The following is a 19,556-nucleotide window of genomic DNA, read 5'->3' as shown; positions in this document are numbered from 1 at the left end:
TTCCTTATATTGGTTATTTGGAATTAGACATAGAGCTTTGTGGGCGAGTAGTTTCAGACTGTGGAGTGCTGGTTGTTAAGGATCCTCCTGGTGGCATGTGTGCACAAACACCTGGTGTAGTGGGTATGAATGTTTTAAGCCGCTGCTACCAGGAGTTATTCGGCCAGCATGGTACAGGCCTTTTTGATTTACCGGCAGTATCACAGGCCCCCAGTTTTATCATTCAGGCCTTACAAAATTGTCACCAAGCTGAAGTTCAGCCAGTTACAAATGCAGAGGGACAAGTCAGGGTGCGTGGACGTCGGGCGTGTCGCATCCCAGGTGGCACTGTAAAATTTGTTGCCACTACTTGTTCGGTGCAGTATTCGGGTAATGCCGTACTGTTTGAACCTCCAATTTCAGGTCTCCCTGCAGGTTTGCTGGCCTCTCCTGCGCTCCTAAAGATGGATGGTGGTACTGTTTATGTGCCTATAGTTAACGTGGGCACTATAGATGTGCTGTTGTATGCCAGAACTATTGTGGGCGTTGTAAGTAAGGTTAATGTGGTTACATTACCCCCAGAGGTCGTAGAGGTAAACATGGTTGCAGCTGAGGTAAGTGCACAGCCTTCTCCCTCTGTGCAGGAGCAAATAGCTACCTTAGACCTGTCAATACTGCCTGAAGTAGAACAAGGTAAGGTTAGGGCATTGCTGTTTAAGTATTTGCCAGTGTTTTCCAGTCACGATGGTGATTTGGGTTGTACAAACCTGATATCTCACGATATACCCTTGTTAGACGATATCCCTGTCCGGCAGCGGTTCAGGCGCATCCCTCCGTCTGAGTATGAGGTGGTAAAGGCACATATTAACCAACTGTTAGAGACCCAGGTCATTAGAGAAAGTTGCAGTCCTTATGCCTCGCCCATTGTTCTGGTTAAGAAAAAGGACGGTGGTCTGCGCATGTGCGTAGACTACCGTCGTTTGAATGCGAAGACCAGAAAGGATGCATTCCCTCTACCACGTATTGAGGAAACTTTGGACTCGCTGGCTGGGGCCTGTTGGTTTTCCACCATGGACCTAGCCAGTGGGTATAATCAGGTGCCTGTAACTGAGAAGGATAAGCCTAAGACTGCCTTCTGTACCCCTTTTGGTCTTTTTGAGTGGAATAGGATGGCGTTTGGGCTGTGTAATGCCCCAAGCACCTTCCAACGATTGATGGAACGGTTGTTTGGGGATCAACAGTGCCAATCCCTCCTCCTGTATTTGGATGATATTGTTGTCTTTTCCTCTTCTATAGATGAACATCTGGTGCGGATGGAGGTTGTCCTAAGCCGTCTGCAGAGGGAAGGGTTAAAGGCCAAATTATCCAAGTGTGCTTTCTTTCAAAGGGAAGTGCATTATTTGGGTCACGTTATTTCATCTGAGGGTGTTTCCACCGATCCACGTAAAGTGGAGGCTGTGGCCAACTGGCCTTGCCCGGCCAGTGTTACAGAATTGCGCTCGTTTTTGGGATTTGCTAGCTACTACCGCCGTTTTGTGGAGGGGTTTTCCAAGTTGGCTGCCCCTCTCCATAGGCTGGTGGCTCTACTGGCAAACCCAAAACATCGAAAGGGCAACGCCCATGACTTTGCGGCTTCTTGGTCTGCAGAATGTCAGAGTAGCTTTGAGGGGTTAAAAATGAAGTTAACTAGTGCTCCAGTGTTGGCTTACGCTGATTTTTCTCTGCCTTTTATTTTAGAGATTGATGCCAGTCAGGGAGGCTTGGGGGCAGTCCTCTCACAGGAACAACAGGGCAAGGTGCGTCCAATAGCGTATGGCAGCCGCAGTCTTAGGCCCACTGAGCGTAATCCATCTAATTATAGCTCAATGAAATTGGAGTTTTTGGCACTCAAGTGGTCCATGACTGAAAAGTTCAGGGAGTATTTGTTAGGCCAAAAATGTATTGTTTTCACTGATAATAACCCCCTTAGCTACCTGAATTCTGCCAAGTTAGGTGCAATGGAGCATCGTTGGGCTGCTCAATTGTCCGTATTTGACTTTGAAATAAAGTATAGATCGGGTAGGAGCAATCGTAACGCAGACGCTTTGTCCCGGCAGAACTTCTCAGGTACAGGAGAAGTACAAGACCGGTGTCCAGGAGTGGCTGTTCCAGTAGTGTTGCAGCAAACAGCCCCAGATGGATTGGTGACCCAGGTCAATCAGGTAACAGCCTTCCCCTGCCCCTCTGGCAGTGACATGGGTGCTCGACAGGTAGCAGACCCAGTCATTGGTGAGGTGTTGGTGTTTTGGAGGCGCAAGTTGCTCCCCACTTCGGAGGAGCGTAAGAAACTCTCTCGCTTGGCAGTCATCTTGCTTCGCCAATGGGGCCGCCTGGTTGAAATGGAAGGGGTGCTCTATCGGCGTGTGTTGCGCCCGGATGGCGGAGAGGAAGTTCTCCAAGTGTTACTACCAGCCCTCATGAAAGCTGAGGTCCTGACCCAGCTGCATCAGCAGCATGGACATCAGGGGGTTGAGCGTACTTCCCAGCTGGTTCGCCAGAGATGTTACTGGCCGGGTATGTTCGCTGACATTGCACGCTGGTGCCAGGAGTGTGAGCGGTGCCAGTGTGCTAAAGGCACCCCCTCAGCTCCCAGTAGTTACATGGGACATCTTATGGCTTCTCGGCCTAACGAGATTTTAGCTCTCGATTTCACCTTGTTGGAGCCCTCAAGGTCTGGCCTCGAAAATGTGTTGGTCATGACTGACATATTTACGAAGTACACCTTAGCTATACCTACTAGAGACCAGCGAGCCGAGACTGTAGCCCAGGTCCTTGTGGCTGAGTGGTTTTGTAAATTTGGTGTGCCAGGTCGCATCCACTCTGACCAAGGTCGTAATTTTGAGTCTACTCTTATTCGGCAGCTTTGTGGGTTGTATGGAGTCGTAAAGTCACATACAACTCCATACCACCCTGCTGGGAATGGCCAATGTGAGCGTTTTAATAGAACGTTACACGATCTTCTGCGTTCCCTTCCATATTCTAAAAAGAGTGATTGGCCATGCTGTCTCCCTCAGGTTCTCTTTGCGTACAACACTACTCCTCACCAGTCAACTGGGGAATCTCCTTACTATTTAATGTTTGGACAAGAACCTAGACTTCCTATTGATTTCCTCTTAGGTAGAGTTAGAGAGCCGTTAGCCGGCAGTGTTCATGGGTGGATTGTAGAACAGCAAGATCGGTTACAAGTCGCTTTTGAAGGTGCTCGTGAGAGATTGGGTGCCGCCGCTGACCGGCGGAAGGCCCGGCATGATCTCCAGGTAAGGGAAGCACCACTGAAGGAGGGTCAACTGGTTTACCTTCGCGATCATGGGGTGCGAGGTAGATGTAAAATCCAGGACCTGTGGAGCTCAGTGGTCTACCAAATCCTAAAAGCGCCTACTGAAAGTGGGGTAGTTTATACCATTGCCCCGGTTGCAGATCTGAGTAAAACCAAACATGTTCACAGATCCTTGCTGAAGGCCCAGCTTGGTCAGGATCGGCCTCCTAGTCTACCTGAACCTGCAAGGGGAGAGTGCATGCAGCCTTTGGATGAGGAGTGTGATGGAGATTTGCTGGTTCTAGTTCCCGAGACACCAGAGCTTAGAGGAAGGTCAAGGTCACAGGGTGCTGTTCCCCCTGTCCCTCGGGTTGTAGACGAGGTACTTGAGGGTCCAGCAACTGTGGGGACTTTGCAGCCGGAAGTTGTGCCCGCTGACCCTGTAAGAGCAGCAGAAACCGTGGTAAGGAGAACTGGGAGAAGTACAGCAGGTCAGCACTCTAACTTGCACCACCTTCCACGAGCTGTAGGTATAGGGACTGTGTCCAGTATAGTGAGTAACTCGTTTGGTACATTCTTCCGCCCTTGGAGTTAGACTCTTAGGTCAATTGTATGTTTGGTTCACCGTCGGGGCGACGTTGCAGAAATTGGGGGTGGAATGTGATGTAGTGCAGCTGATATTGATATTGGAGTCAGTCCAAATGTGATGGTGCTGCGCAGCTGATTGACATTGACTTCATTCGTGCTGCGCAGCTGATTGACATTGACATCACTCAATCGGCATGTAGCACCGCCTTTTTTAAAGCCTGATTGGTTGTCCCTTGGGATGCGTCACGTCCGACTCTGACGCACTTTGTTTGGGTGTCCGTCTTCGCAGCTACAGGTAGAGGCATTGTGTTCGTTCTGATAATTTTTCATTTGCTTGAATGGGCCAACGTTAAGTTACTTTTGGCATTGTTATAGTGCATTGTGGCTGTGGCATTTTTCTGGGCTGGAGTGGCTGGACGACTGTTCATTGTTGCAGGTATGTGATAGTTTTTAATTGGCTGAGTAATGGGATTTGGCAGTATTTAACCTGCGTTTTTCATGCAGTAGAGATACTAAGTCCTGCACCTCGCTGTATTTGTATACCTGACCAACAAGTGCTCAAAGCATCCGCTTTGTGCACCCATTGGTAAGTGAGGCACTTATGATTAGTGTTATCATTTTAAAGGACCATATTAATGAGTTTTGTTTGTGCCTCTCTTTAGGATTCTCCCTTGTTCTCTCTTGATCCCTTTTCTCTCAATGTCTAAATCACTTTATTAGCCCTTGTTCCTCGCTATTGCCGTGGTTATTGGAGGTCGTCTGGGCGTGTGCTACTGCTGTTATTCCACGCTGCTAATACTAACGCCGGTGTCATTGGCTATCGTACAGACGCCACCAACACAGCTGTTTAAAGGGGACTGCCCATTTTGACCCGTGTGCTGCTTTGTGCTCCCCTTCATTTATTTGTTTGTTTAGGATGTATTGATTTGCGTTAACATTTTTGGTGCTCTGCTTTTTGTTTAGTGAAATTGTTTTTCGTTTAGTTATGCAGAGCATTTATTTGGTTTTTGTTATTTAGATTTCTTTTTTATTATTATTATTATTATTATTATTATTATTATTATTTTGAGAGTCAATTGTTTTGATTCAGAGTGTGTGTGTGTATATGAGATGTTGTAATCACAGCTGTAGCTGTCTCAACCAGATCATAGAGTAGGTTTGTTAACCTGATTGACTCCTTTATTGATGTTAGTTATTTTCTGTTTATTTACTTTAATTTTGATTTATTTCAGGAATTGAGGTTTCTCCTCGGTGGATGACTGGTCCTTCCAACTGGTGGTGGTGCTTCTTTCCCGTGTGCTGTGAGACACTGAGTGCTTGATAGTGTAATTCGAGTGCACTGTGGTGTGCGTGTGCTGGGGTAAAGTCAGTCTGCTTGTATCCAGTCAGTGGGAACCTCAATCCTGTGTGTTTTTGATTTTTGTTTATTTATTTTCCTTTTATGAAGGGGGAGTTTTTGATGTGCTTTTTAACAAATGAGTACAACCTTACATTTTCATTAAAATAAATATTTTTGTACTTTTTGTAATTACTCACGCCTCTGTGCCTTTTTGAGGGGAAACGAACCTGTGTGTCTTTTTCTAATAGAGTTATTTCCCTGGGTCACTCCCAGGGTGGCGTAGTCGGTTATTTTGATTCAAAGAGTTCTAACTCGTATCCATACCCTCGTCACATTCGTCTTCTGTAGAAGTTTGTGTGAAAATAAACAACACAAAATAATTATATACGGGAATTGGTGTTTATCAAACGTTGTTTCACTATCAGTCACGTGGCACGCTAGAGCCAATCGCTGTCGTTCTTTTTTAGTTTCGACGAAGGCGCCATTTTTATTTAAGAAAAAGCACGTGGAAGTGAATGACGGGACTAGATAAGTGGCTAATGTTTTACATTTCAGTCTGTTTTCAACAAGACTCAACAAATACAATTGCTTTGTAGTTCGTTTTTACAAAAAGAAATAAACACTTATGTCAGTTAGAAGTCAGCAGAAGTTTAGAAGCCTTGCCGAAATAGCAGGACGGTGAGTATGTTTACCGATGTTTCAAAACGAAGTCCACATGATGGCAGCAAAGAAATAGCAAAGGTGCAAAGGTTCCAGCTGCGCTTATGAAAAATCTTAGGAATAGTATTATCACATTACAATAGGATAAAACGACAGAAGAATGCCAGTTTTATGTTACATACAGATTGTCAATTACATGAGTATTGTTAAAATTATTGCTTTTATTGTTACACGCCGTGCAGAGTAGAATGTTTCAGACACCTGGTGGATTCCCTAAAATAAAATGTCAGCAAAATATAAACAGTAGGACAAGTACAAAAGTAAATCCCGTTGGACTAGTTCCCATGCCCCCCTCAATAATATTAATAATAAATAAACAAAAATTTAGTAAATAAATAAATGAGAAATGGCAGTACTAGGTTGTTGTTTTAAAAGTTAAATGGCAGTGTTGCAAAAAACATTTTACCCATAAATCTTCCACGAATTTTAAAACTGTTTACTGTTCATATATATTTTTTTCATTTTTTAACACAAACAATATTTAAATGATTTACAAACAAAAAACGGCCTCCTTTTGTTACCATTATTAGTCTTGGACATCAAAAATGTGCAAATTTACAAATAAATCACCAGCAATGATTATTTGTTATCATCTTTAAGACAACTGACAGAAATGCTCTTTAAAAGTCGACTCATCAGAAAGCCATTTAATAATGCTCATCCTGAGTTAAGTGAATAGCAGACGAAATAAACATTTTGTTTTAATTAATGACTGATGAATGAATTCACAAAATAAATAGATTTTAGCTGGATATCATTTTATGATGAAATATCACTTTACATGTAAACAGTCTATTGCAAAGGGACGTAGACCATTTATAAGGATGTAAACAATAACAATGGTCCTGATAAATTCCCTGTTTTACATTTTTAAATAGCTTCGGAGAACTCTCAAAGGACCACAAATTGATACGTAATGTTATGACAGCTGTTTTAACGTTGAAGATGATTGAATCGTCTCTTATTACAGTTATTAAAATAGTTTGACAACAAGCAGGAAATGTTCATGGGCCAATGGCATCACATTGAAATGGTCTATAGCATGCTCTTTTTTTTTGCAGATTATGACACTCGATGATCCTGCTCAGTCATGCAGCATTCAACTTGTTTTAAACTTGAAACCGCAACATGATGATGCGCGTGCGAGAGAGAGAGAGGGGAGAGAGAGCATTGAGTGCGCGCACGCGGAGAACCAGCACTCTCTCAGCAGCAGAACCAGCGCGCGCGCTCGCTTGGTAGGTCGGTCGGTCGGTTGTCAAGAGCGCACGGACCGGACTGATCAGGAGGAGGCAGCAGGTAAGAGCTCTGACAATCTCACTTACTCTGAAAATTTGCTGACAACTCTATATAAACGCCACTTTTATTGATAACTTTACTTCATTGTCACCTAGTTATCAAATTAGGCTGTTATATTAAATTGATGCATGCTTTCAGTTGGTCATTGTTTTTTTTTCGTATAATGTTCTATTAGATATTTACACATATGTTTCAACCTTTGGGCGTTTATAAGTTATTTATTTTATTTTGCGTAAGTGTAGCGCGTATCGGGTGGCTGTGCGCGCGCCTGCTGCGCGTGTCGTTATTAATTCATGTGTCATGAGAGCTCATGAGGGTTGACTAGCAGGGTTGCCATGAGCTCGTGAGGGGTTTTACTCCCGGAAACTTATTGAAGACCAAATAAAACAGCGTGTCAGCGTTTAATGTGTTATCATGACTGATGGAATGGTTGATGAAAGAGGAATGGCTGGCGTGCCATAAGTGTCAATGGGAGTTTATAATGTGGTGGCAGGAGGTAATTGGTGATGCATGTTATCAGAATACATATGGACTTCCAGCTGGATCTCCTGTGCATGCATAAGCACACTACAGTCATCCACTCCATAGTTTGCTCATTTGTTTATTCCTCATGCTATGATGTGGGTCTGGGATTACAGCATATTATTTTGTCTTAATTCAGAAACAGTGTTATAAATATACTGTACTGAGCTGAATATAAGCTAGGATTGAAAGCTGAGCTTTTGTAGTCTCTGAACATTTGAAATTGTTCACCTTTTGGTCCCTTTTGGCTCTGGTTGCACTTGTTCTGGTGAACTCATGTGAACTTATCGATTACAACGACATAGTGGTTCAGTTCTAGGACTTGCTTCTCAACTTTTGAACACTGAAACAACTTTCATAGAAAATTCATAAACTTTATCCCAAAACACGTGAGCAGGATTTTAAAGAAGGACCATAACTGCTATAGACACAGGGGGATAAGTCACCCTGAGGAATTAGAAATGACCAAACTGTATGCTCCAATATTTAATACACATATTGTGTCTAGTTTATTTTTAGGACCACAAAAATGCTGTCGGTGTCCATCAATGTCAAAAGACTGACTGAGATGACCAATTAAATGAAAAAAGGCAGAGCCTTGTATTGTTCATAGGCACAAACATGAACTCTATTTCAGTTTTAATGGTGAATGTCTATTATGCAAGATGTACTGTAAGTAGCTGAATGTTTTTATGGTGCTACTGAGCATTCGTTTGAAATCTTTGAATGAATTGTATTAGAGCTGCACAATATATCGTTTTAGCATCGAAATCGCAATGTGCAAACCTGCAATAGCCACATCGCAGGATCTGCAATGCAAATTGGGATTATAATTCACCAGGAACCACAGTTTAGTACACTTGATTTGGGGAGTCACAGAGTTTAACCCTAATTTATTAATGTGAATGTTTTTTTATTATTATTTTTATTGTAACATGTTTGTACATTCATTTTGACAACTTTTAATGTGCTTTTACAGACATAATCAAAGGCAAGTTTTACAAAAAAATGTGCATAGGGTTATAGAAATTATAGTAATCCTTGAAAATAAGTTAATAGATAGATGGAAGTGAAGAAAAAAGGAAACATCATCCCATCTATCAGTACTATTAAGTAATATTGGCGACCAATTAGTTACAAAGTCTCTGGAAAGGCACATAAAATATATATTTTCCACATCCCAGCACAGTTATGTTTATAATATAAACATGTCATTTGAAAAAAAAATTGCATATGTTTTTAAGGCCTGTGACTAATTTAAACCCAACAAGAAACACTAAAGCTTACTACTTTAACAGAGATAAGTTGTGTTTAATTATTTATACTATGAAGACTATACACATTTGTTATTTTACATTTGATTATTGGATTTCTATACCCAGTGTTAGACTCCAGCAAAAACCACAAAGCACTGTTTATTTCATTTTTAAAAATCTATAAATCTATCTTCATCTGTAGTTTAATTAGATTCTTTTATTTTGTGTATTTTTTTAATGAATTTGTATATTTTAAGCAGATGCACTTCCCTACAAAACCATCCCAATCAGTGTAAAATGAGGAATTCCTTCCAAATAGTCATCTTGTGAAATTTTAATTATATTGCAATATACATCACAGAAAACAAACCATCGCAATGTCATTATTTTTCCAATGGACCCTTTGCACAAGAGCGTTATGACGTGTTTAATGGTCATCAAAATCTAAAATCCTTGAAAGTTTTTTAATATCTTGCTTTTCTAAAAAAGTATGAACATTTTTATGCATTTATGAATGTATTGTATCATCTTTGCCTCAAATTACAAAAAAACGACATGTGTGTGTGTGTGTGTGTGTGTGTGTGTGTGTGTGCGTGTGTGTGTGTGTGTGTGTGTGTGTGTGTGTGTGTGTGTGTGTGTGTGTGTGTGTGTGTGTAAGGTGTTTCTAATGCAACGTCTATGGGGCTGAGAGTAAATTTTACGTTATTCTCTCCTCTGGCTGCCATCATCAGTCTCACACAATTTTTTTTGCTTGTCTGAAAGTCTTGATAACACCATCGTGTAGTTTTTCTTTTATTATTTCAGCAAATAGGACTGTAAAAAAATATTTGTTGTTCTCTCCGATTCACTGCGCTCTAAGTTTACCCAACCATGACACCTTCCGCTACTGTGAAACCCGGAAATGTGAAAAGGGTCAGTATTGTGCAGCTCTAAATTATATAGAATTAGCATAATTCTGAAATGAATGAGACCATAAACATTTTGCAGTTTGTTTTATAAAAACGCACATATTCACACTTGCTTATAATTTGACATCTAAATATTAATATATAATATGAGTTTAGCTTTATTTTTTTTTTAAATAAAAGTATTATTTAGACTTTTTTATGTGTATAAAATAACTTTTATTTTTATTTATTTATACATTTTTGCCTTTAATGGCAGGTTAAGTGAAGCAATATTTAAAAAGTCAACACTATAGGGTATATGCAGAAGTATGCAGAAGGACTTTTCATTTTTCAGTAACCTAGGTCAAGCTCTTCCGGTGAACTGTATGCTGTGCATTTAAGGTCTGTTTTCTTTAAAAATCAATCATCCGCACTGCCTGATAGATATACGAAATAAAGTGGGTCTCAGAATGTAGAAGAAGCACTAATAAATTACATTTTCCCCGTATATGCAGTGGAGTTTCTGCGCTAACTTGCCAATCAGGCATGTGCTTTTAAGTGGCTTTTGGTCTGAAGTTGAGGCTGATGCGATTGTCATAGCAGCGTCAGCCAATGAAATTAGTCAGCAATAGGCCACTGTCTGAGCTGGTGAATTTGCATACAGCAATCTGATTGGCTGACGCTTCCGTCAGCGCTTGAAAAGTTGAGCAAGTCCCCACTTTTGCAGCGAGCAACGACTCTGAAGGGGCGCTGACGGATCCACAATGCAGTTCGGCAACACCTGACGTCACCCATTCAAAGTGAATGGGAAGCGTTGAAGCTGACCTTTAATGGCAGGTGAAGTGAAGCAATTTTTAAAGTCACCGTTCACCGGAAGTGTATCGTATGGGAAGAAAGATTAGCTGTGCATACACCCTATTTTCTCTTTCTCTCTGTCTTTTTCTCTCTTCTTACACGCATACAAACACTTTTGTGTCCTATTTGTTGCCATATAAGTCATTAAAATCATTATCATGCCATTAGCTAAACTTTGAAGTCAGATGAAATCAGTGTATTTTAGCATGTGAGAAGTGTTATTTGATAGTTTGCATCAGCTCTGTCTTTCATGACTTCATTATTTTTCTTTTTAATTCAGATACCGCCTTAAACTCAGATGCCTATATGTAGGCAGCTGACAGCAAGACAGCTCACTTGCTTTTGGAACAGAGCCATTGTCCTTTTTATAGCTGTAGAACCATGAATTCAGTCTAAAACGATTCGGGTTGGAGTGTTATGAAGGTTTGTCTGAATACTTAATGAGGGCTGAATGGCAGTTTATACATCAGAGTGACATCATCAGGACTTTGGTTACATTAGCTTTGTCGAAATAACAAAACAAAATGATGAATGCTTGGCGGAGGTGTGTTTGTGAGCGTGCACAAGTGTTTCTGTTTGATATAGAGTCTGCTGGCTCCTCTGCCACGCTTTCTCACTCGGCGTGCCTGTCACTCCTTTCAAATCCACTCTGAAAACGAGTACAGAGGAAGAGAGAGAGAAAGGGGGAGAGAGAGGAATGATCATTTGAAATGAAGGCTCGGGATGGGACAGGTATTTTGAGTGACAGGATGAAATGAATGGCTGTATCAGAGAAGGAGAGGGGAATGAATTGCAGATACAGTGGCACTAAAGCTTACAAGAGAGAGGACGAGCAGATGAGGAAAATAAAAGAAGAATCTGCGGGATAAAATGGGAGAATTCTGATCCGTAAGCAGCCATGAATCCCACTCCACTTGTTTTACCTTTTTGGATCTCTCGCTCTCTTTCACAGCCATTCCTATCTGAGCGTCCCGTCTGTGTGGGGACATTAAATCAGGAGGGTCAGTCAGGCAGAACGCAGAGGTCAGAGGGACATAGAAAGAAGATGAGGGTGCTGAAGGAGAGGAGAGATGATTTTGGACAGGACCCTCCCATAAAGTTGAATGCATATTGTCTGTGTTCAGAATAGTAGTGCATACTGTATGGTACAGGGGTAGAATATGCACTGCAGAGTATATGTTTTAGAGTTGAACCCACCATTATAAGAGATTTTAATGGAGCACAGATGTGCATGTGACATGATGCCCTTATGAACATGAGCTGTTTTTTCAGATGAAGAGGTTGAACAAATGTCTGCTCTGCTCATTTGCTTTATGATGGTAACAGACTTTGGGGCTGGTTGGAGCTGAAAGCCAACATGTAATTGTTCAACACTGATAATTCTGTTATGATTTATTACTGTATGCTTATGTTGTTTTTAACCCAGTATGACTTTTATTTCTTTTGTGAAATAAAAAAAATCAATTAATGCTTTTAACACTTTTTTTCCCCATGAAGCTAAAATTGTTAAATATGAACCATCAAATAAATAAAAAAAAAAATCCTGAAATTATTTATACCCCTGGCTTGACTATAGAGCCTTTCAGTATGGTGATATCATTGACTCATGATCGGTTCCTATTTCTGGGACAATGATTTTATAACTGTAACAAGAGGCAATTCAGTCTTAACCAATATTAACACAGCTGTCATAATATTTTTTATCAATATATGGACATTTTATTAGAAGCTAGGAAAAACTCAAATCTAAAACAGGAAATAATTGTTTTTTTTAATAAAAAAAAAAAATAATTATTTGTGATTTAATTTTGTAGTCAATCTTTGGCTCAATATTCTGTATCATAGCTTCTTCCTGTTAAAATGCAGTGGGTGTTAGTTAAAGGAACTGAAAAGATATTAACTAACTCCAACTTTTAAATTTGTTTAAAATATTCAGAAATTAAACACATTTTTCTCTAGAGCAAACAGTAGTGAGTAATGGCGTTAGTTATCTCCTGGTGCGAGTCAGTGATTGAGTGTCAGTGGCAATACTTTTAGTTGACTTCTTAGCATGACACTCCTCATATAGCCGCCTGTGGTGCTTTTTTAGGTGCTGGTTGTTGTATTTCCTCATGCTGTGGCAACAGTTCTGTGATTGCTCTTACAAATGACCTGTTTTTGTTTGGTGTCTGTGACTTTGAAACCAAAACATTCCCATATTACCGACATGCTGTTTTTCTTTGATATGAATTCATCTATTAATGCTTCTGAAACAGCAGACGCACTTGTTTTTTCTGTTTGTTTTATTGTGGGCTTTCCACATAGTATAGTTGCGCAATTCTGATTGGGCAGAACGAAAGTGTGCTCGCTCAATTGGCTAGTAAGACTGTCACACACAAATGACAGTTGCTCTGGGTGGGGGTAATTATAAAATACATATATATTTCATATCGCAGCCCATTGCAAGTAGCTAATTTCAATGTTTCAAAACGCCATTTCAATTCAATTTCAATTAATCACACAGCCCTAGTTAGGACCATTGTACTTGTTTACATCCCTCAAAATGGGCTATATAAATATATAAATTATCCACATTAATTCTGCAATTTTACATGCCTTAAGCCATGCAAATTTATATTCACTCCTGTTATATACACTTTTTTGTTGATCTTGTGCGTAAAATTAATATTAAACTGTTATAAAGAGATGAAACATATTTTTTTATAATGGTTTGAACATTAATTTGCAAACTTTTATTATTGCAATAATAAAAAAACCCATTTAATATACAGTTTAATAAAGGCACTAACAGCATTGATATTAGTCAATATTCTAATATTAAATAAAGAACTGTTAAGCTTAATAGACACTTTTTTTAAAATATAATGCGAGAAAAGCACAGATCCAAATCTTTTTTCGCATTGAATTAATTTTAGTGAGGATTTTGTTGCTTTAACACGGTGGTTCCTAAAGTGGGGGTTGCGGGACAATGAGAGGGGGGTTGCTTGGCAATTTCCAAAAATCAAATTCATTTTATTAAACTATTAGAATCACCATATTTTATCCAAAACCTACTGAAAAACAAAATGCTAGTTAAAAGTAACACTGTTAACATGTTAATAATAAACATTAAATTAACAACATGCAAATAAAAAGCTATCAGCCTTTCAAAAAAATTTTTGCGACCCCTGGGGTGATTACATTATGTTAAAGACACAGCAATAGCGTCAGATGCAGCAAATTGATTTTATGGCATCAGGTTACACTTTCTGACACCTTTACAGCACTCATGTACATTAAATATAGGCCACAACTGAACATGGAGGAGGGTCTCTAAATGGCGTTCTCTAAAATTAAACGATCAATAGATTTGGACCTTTTAGAATATGTGCAAGGTTTATATATTTATAACCACCTCAGAGAATATTGGGGGTTGCAAGTCACTGGCATTGTTACTTTGGTTGTTGCAGGCTGAAAAGTTTGGGAACCCCTGCTTTAACAAACAGTTGTAATTCTCGTTTATTGATGATGTGAGTGAAATATGAACCCGGTGTGGTTTGTGTTCATACTACATTACATGTGTGCTACACCCAAACCCAACTGAATTATGCTTTGACCCACCTTTTCCAAGCAAGCCATGCCCGGGAATGGTTCAGATAGCCTAGTTTAAGCATTTATAACTTGTTCTTTTGAATTCATTTTTTTAAGTGATTCAGTGGATCCAGTGACCTGATGAGTCATTGACAAATCATATCGATCCAGTTCTTTATTTCATCTATCTCAAAGAGTTTGTGATGAGAGGGAAGGAGAATATTATTTTTATTTTTACGTTTGATAAAAAAAAAAAAAATTATTGATAACTTTTGGGTTGCTTTTTTTGTAAACTAAACTCTACTTATCATTCAGTGGATTCACTATTTCTTCCTTTGTGTTTAATGGACGAAAGTAACATGAGAAGGTTATACGAGTAAATAAATGATGACAGAAGTTTCACTTTTGAGTGAATGAATCACATGGATGAGACGCAGTCATACTAACAGACCTTGGAGTCTAATTGAGCATTGTGATGTTATCTGTTTCACCTACATCTATAGATTACAAACTACACTGCAGGAGCTGATCCATCCAAATGTTTGACACTCTGTGAATGCACTGTGATATGATGAACTATTGACATCTCATACTGCTCCTGCTTAATTTGAGTTCCAGAAGTGCTTTAGAGGTTGTGCATAGTTCATTAAAGACAAAATTAAATGAGCATCACTTCTTCAGTTTGCATTCAACACTTCTATCAAAGGTTTTTAAATCACAGACTTAAACTGTAAAGCGGTTTCACTTTTAAATCCATTTAATAATGATTCCATACTCTATAATTGCAAATGACAGGCGACACATCTGTAACTTTGGGTTTGTTGGAATATTTTACACTGAATATTGTTATAAAAAAGCAGGTATGAATCTGTAAAGTTTGTAAAGAGAGAGAGAGAGAGAAGCGTATGGAGAAGACTTGCAAACGCCCTCTCCTGTTCATCCATAACTCAGAGCTGTAGGATTTGCAGTGTTCAATTACAGCCTCACTCATAAATAATCTGACGGAGGCCAGTCATAATACCCCATTCAGTGTTAGCTTTACAGCGTGACAAATCCTTGTTGTTGGTATTTATGTACAGAATGCAGCCTTGAGAATGTTTGTCTGTGTGTGTAGGAAAGTCCATTTTTTAGATGTTTTTAATAATAAATGTCACGTTAAATTCATCTAATGAACAAAAGATAAAGCATAATTTCATGACATTCAACTATAAAGGTTTGTTCAAGACCTTCAGACTTTAAACAATTTGCATATTTATTCACCTTTTAAATAGTTGCTCTAAATGATACTCTTAAAGGGATGGTTCATCCAAAAATGATATTTCTGTCATTATTTACTCACCCTTTGCTGGTTTCAATTCCTTAGAAGTTTCTTCTGTTAAACCCAAATGAAGATATTTTGAAGAAAGCTGGAAACCTGTAACTGTTCACTTCCATAGTATTTCCTTTTCTTACAATGGAAGTCAATGGTTACAGGTTTTTATCTTTCTTCAAAATATCTTCTTTCATGTATAACAAGACACATTATGGTTTGGGATAGGGATGGGCGATAGTTTATCGTTTGCAATGTATTGGTAAATAAAAAATGGACTTATCATAATAGCAATAAAACCTATAATTAGTCTGTGAAATGGTTTATTATTAATTAAAGTAGTATGAGTCTGTTTGAAAATACTGATTTACTGATATACTTTAACTCTAATTTTACCTCATATCTCCAGTCGAGTGTTTAAAATAACTTATTTGTTTTGTGACCAGACTTTTGGACTTTTTCTTTATCATCACAGAATGAGGAATAAATCTTGCTATTATAAGTGTTAAAGGCTAGGTCAATTAGCATTGTACTGTAAAAATACTTCAATGCTTATAAACTTCATTCATTTTCCTTCGGCTTAGTCCTTTTATTCGTCAGTAGTTGCCACAGCGGAATGAACCATCAACTTATCCAGCATATTTATGTGCTTATCAGCGTACTCCACACATAAATGCCAACTGACCCAGCCAGGACTTGAACCAATGACCTTCTTGCTGTGATGCGGCAGTGCTAACCACTGAGCCACCGTGTCATGCCTCCAGGATAACTTGAAGATCACGAATTATCCCGATATTGCCACAAGGATTTGTTTATAGTCTTGATGTTTGATCCATTTCTATCATCTTTATCCTCATGCATTGAGAACTGACTGTAGCTGATGTCAATGTCAATTTTATTTATATAGCGCTATTTAACACAACCCGAGGTTGACCAATGTGCTGCACAGTACAAATCACAACAGAGAAAAAAATAGAAAATTATAAAATTATAGCTAAAACAGACAGTTTTCATTGATAAAATGCCAAATCAAAGAGGTAAGTTTTCAACCTAGATTTAAAAACAGACAGGGATGAAACAGATCTAGTACAGAGGGGCAGAGCGTTCCATAACCTAGGACCAGCTACTACGAAAGCATGGTCACCTCTGCATTTCAGCCTCAATGCATAACAGTCTCTGGTTAGATGACCAAAGAGACCGGCCAGATGTCTTCTTATATGAAGATAATGTGCACAAGGGCGCCCTCTAGCATCCAGTATGATACAGAAGTAACATTTTCACGTACGCTTAAGGTCTTGAACTCTGCCCACTGTCCTGCAAAGTGTATTGCCTGCTTCAGCGCATCTGCTTGTATCTTTTATTTTTTTCCTGAAATGCTTAATCAGCTGTTTCAGTGTTTAAATATGGTTGAGCACTGCAAGTGGGCGTCCAGGAGCAGGGTTGAACTTGTAAATTATATATACACTACCTGACAAATGTCTTGTTGATCTCAGTTGTAAGAGCATCAAAGAACTTGGCTTCTAGTTGATCAGTGGCAGAATCTAGATTTTTCTAATGAATCATCTGTTGAACTGCATCCCAATCATCACAAACACTGCAGAAGACCTATTGGAACATGCATGGACTAGATATCAGTCAAGTTTGGTGAAGGAAAAATCATGGTTTGGGGTCAGATTCAGTATAGAGGCGTGCGAGAGATCTGCAGAGTGGATGGCAACATCAACAGCCTGAGGTACCAACCAGACTTTATTAATAAGTGATTTGAGTCATTGCAGAGATAGATGCAGTCCTCCAAGCTCATGGGAGTCATACACAATATTAATTCTTTTTCCACTGCTCCATGACTTTATATTCTATACTGTACCATATTTTTGTTAAGTGACGAGACTTTTGTCTAAGCATAGTCAGATCTTACTGTCCTAATTAAATCATTAAAAATCAAGAAATGATAATAATTATATTTTATTTTGGTAAAATAAGTGTAATCTAGAGGCCTTTTCATTTCATATAAGCCACTTCTGATACCAAATGATCAACTAGAAGTCAAGTTATTATTTTTTGTTCCTAAAACTTGGATTGACGACAAGACTTTTGACTGGTAGTTTATAAAAAAAAAAAGAACAACATAAATTTCTCCAAAGATACCGGAGTTTTTTTTGACCTTTAGCAGATGCATATAAATTATTGTAAAAATTTTCCCTATCATACCAGAAAATATTGTGATGTATTTGTGAAGTCCATATCGACCATATCTAGTTTGGAACCACTTGAGGGTGAGCAAATAGTGAAATAATTGTCATTTTTGGGTGAACTATCCCTTTAAATCAATAGCATGAGATAATATGTTTGAGGGGACAATATGTTTGACCTGGCAGTAGCATTCATTTTACTTTGCAATTGATTTGCTTTCGCTCGTAGTTCAGAAATATATACTGTACTTCACCTACAAATGTCATTTTTAATAAACTGAACATGTGTCTCTTTATCCTTTCTATTTTTAATTCTCCATCTATTGTTTCACCTGTAAGCTGTCAGAGAAGCTTCGGGTTTCTCCATCTGATGGGTTTATTGTAGTAGTGAGCCTCTCAACAATACAACAGCTGCCATCTCTTTCGTCCTTCCTCTATTTCTCGGAGCATTCTGACAGTTTGTTTTGCAATGCAATAATAGAGGAAACCTCTAACAAACTCTCTGTGGAGAGAGGGATGAGGCGGAAAGCAAAAGATAGAAGCAGAGAGAGAATATCAGTCCTTCTCCAGCTCCCCTCTCCTCTGACAGGTTATTGATTTAGGCATTTTGTCGGTGCACTGAGCTTGTCTCGCCTGCCTCCAAGTTTTGCTGCACATGAAGTTGGCACACAGCACTGATACATGTTGAACATATTAGCCTGCTCAAAGCATTTAATACTCAAAACTCAATGTTCTCTGACCCCACAAATCGCATTTTGCTTCTCTTCATTGAGAATGTTTGATCTGTTGGGGTTCAGACTTGCACTTATCTTTCACAAGTCTATTGCTTTACACATTAAGCCATTATGCTTCCGAATATGCTTTTTAATTGATTAATAGTCCATTGTATATAATCAGATGTAGGGATGTAAATCATTCACCTTGGTCATGATGTAGTTTTAGAAAATTTATGATTTTTAAAACATTAAATAGTTAAATTATATTTTTTTGTTTGTTTTTGCATTATGTAAACGCTTCATTTCTAGGGCTGTCACAATATATATTTTTTGTTAAAATATTAGCGATAACCGATATCATTTTAATTTTAAGGTGATTAATGCCACTCATTATTTGGCATGGGCTTGTATAAGATTCTGACAGTATGATAACCTTGGATAAACATATCACGGTTTTGCAGTATTGTGATTACTGCTCTAAAATATATTCTTTTAAATGTCTGGGTAAAAAACAAAAACCTTTTTCCCTTTTGAATGCAATAAAATTTATTTTGAGATTTTATTTTTTTATTTTATTTTAATATTTTATTTTGACATGTCAGGATAAACGAATTATTGACTTTTTCCATCTTGATTTGTTTCAAAAACAGATTTTTTTACAATTTAAAACGGCATCTTTTCTGCTGAAGATACTGTTGTCCTAAAATCTAACAAACAAAAAAGTAAACAAAAAATCGTACAAATACCTTAGGAACAGTATTGCAGAAAATTTTGACTGTTTTAAAACCTTGACTTGGTTAAACTGTGGTATGACTTGAAAACGGTTCTCGTCCCATGCCTACTTATTTTATTATATTATTATTATTATTATATGATGCCAGAATGACAATATAATATTATCACAATGCAAGTAAACTCTTCCAAAGAACTTATTATATTTTATTCTTAAGAACATTTTAATTATAGTCATTTTAACAATGTAATAATTAGGGATTGGAATCAGAATGTGAAAACGCATATCCTAAATAAATAATA

At 38.5% G+C, this 19,556-nt stretch overlaps 1 protein-coding gene across 1 annotated transcript in view; it reads left to right on the top strand.

The window, feature by feature from the left end:
- Window positions 1-7,136: 7,136 nt before the first annotated feature.
- The window catches only part of cdh23 (cadherin-related 23), a 475,220-nt gene continuing 462,800 nt past the window's right edge, over window positions 7,137-19,556 (top strand). The window contains exon 1 of the mRNA XM_056471434.1: window positions 7,137-7,217. The gene's annotated coding sequence lies outside the window, so the exon portion shown is untranslated. The remainder of the gene's footprint in view (window positions 7,218-19,556) is intronic.

This window comes from Danio aesculapii, chromosome 13 (assembly GCF_903798145.1).
Source record: "Danio aesculapii chromosome 13, fDanAes4.1, whole genome shotgun sequence".
In the NCBI taxonomy this organism is placed as follows: Eukaryota; Metazoa; Chordata; class Actinopteri; order Cypriniformes; family Danionidae; genus Danio; species Danio aesculapii.
Note: the sequence above shows the minus strand (reverse complement) of the source record. Positions and strands in the feature narration are given on the sequence as shown.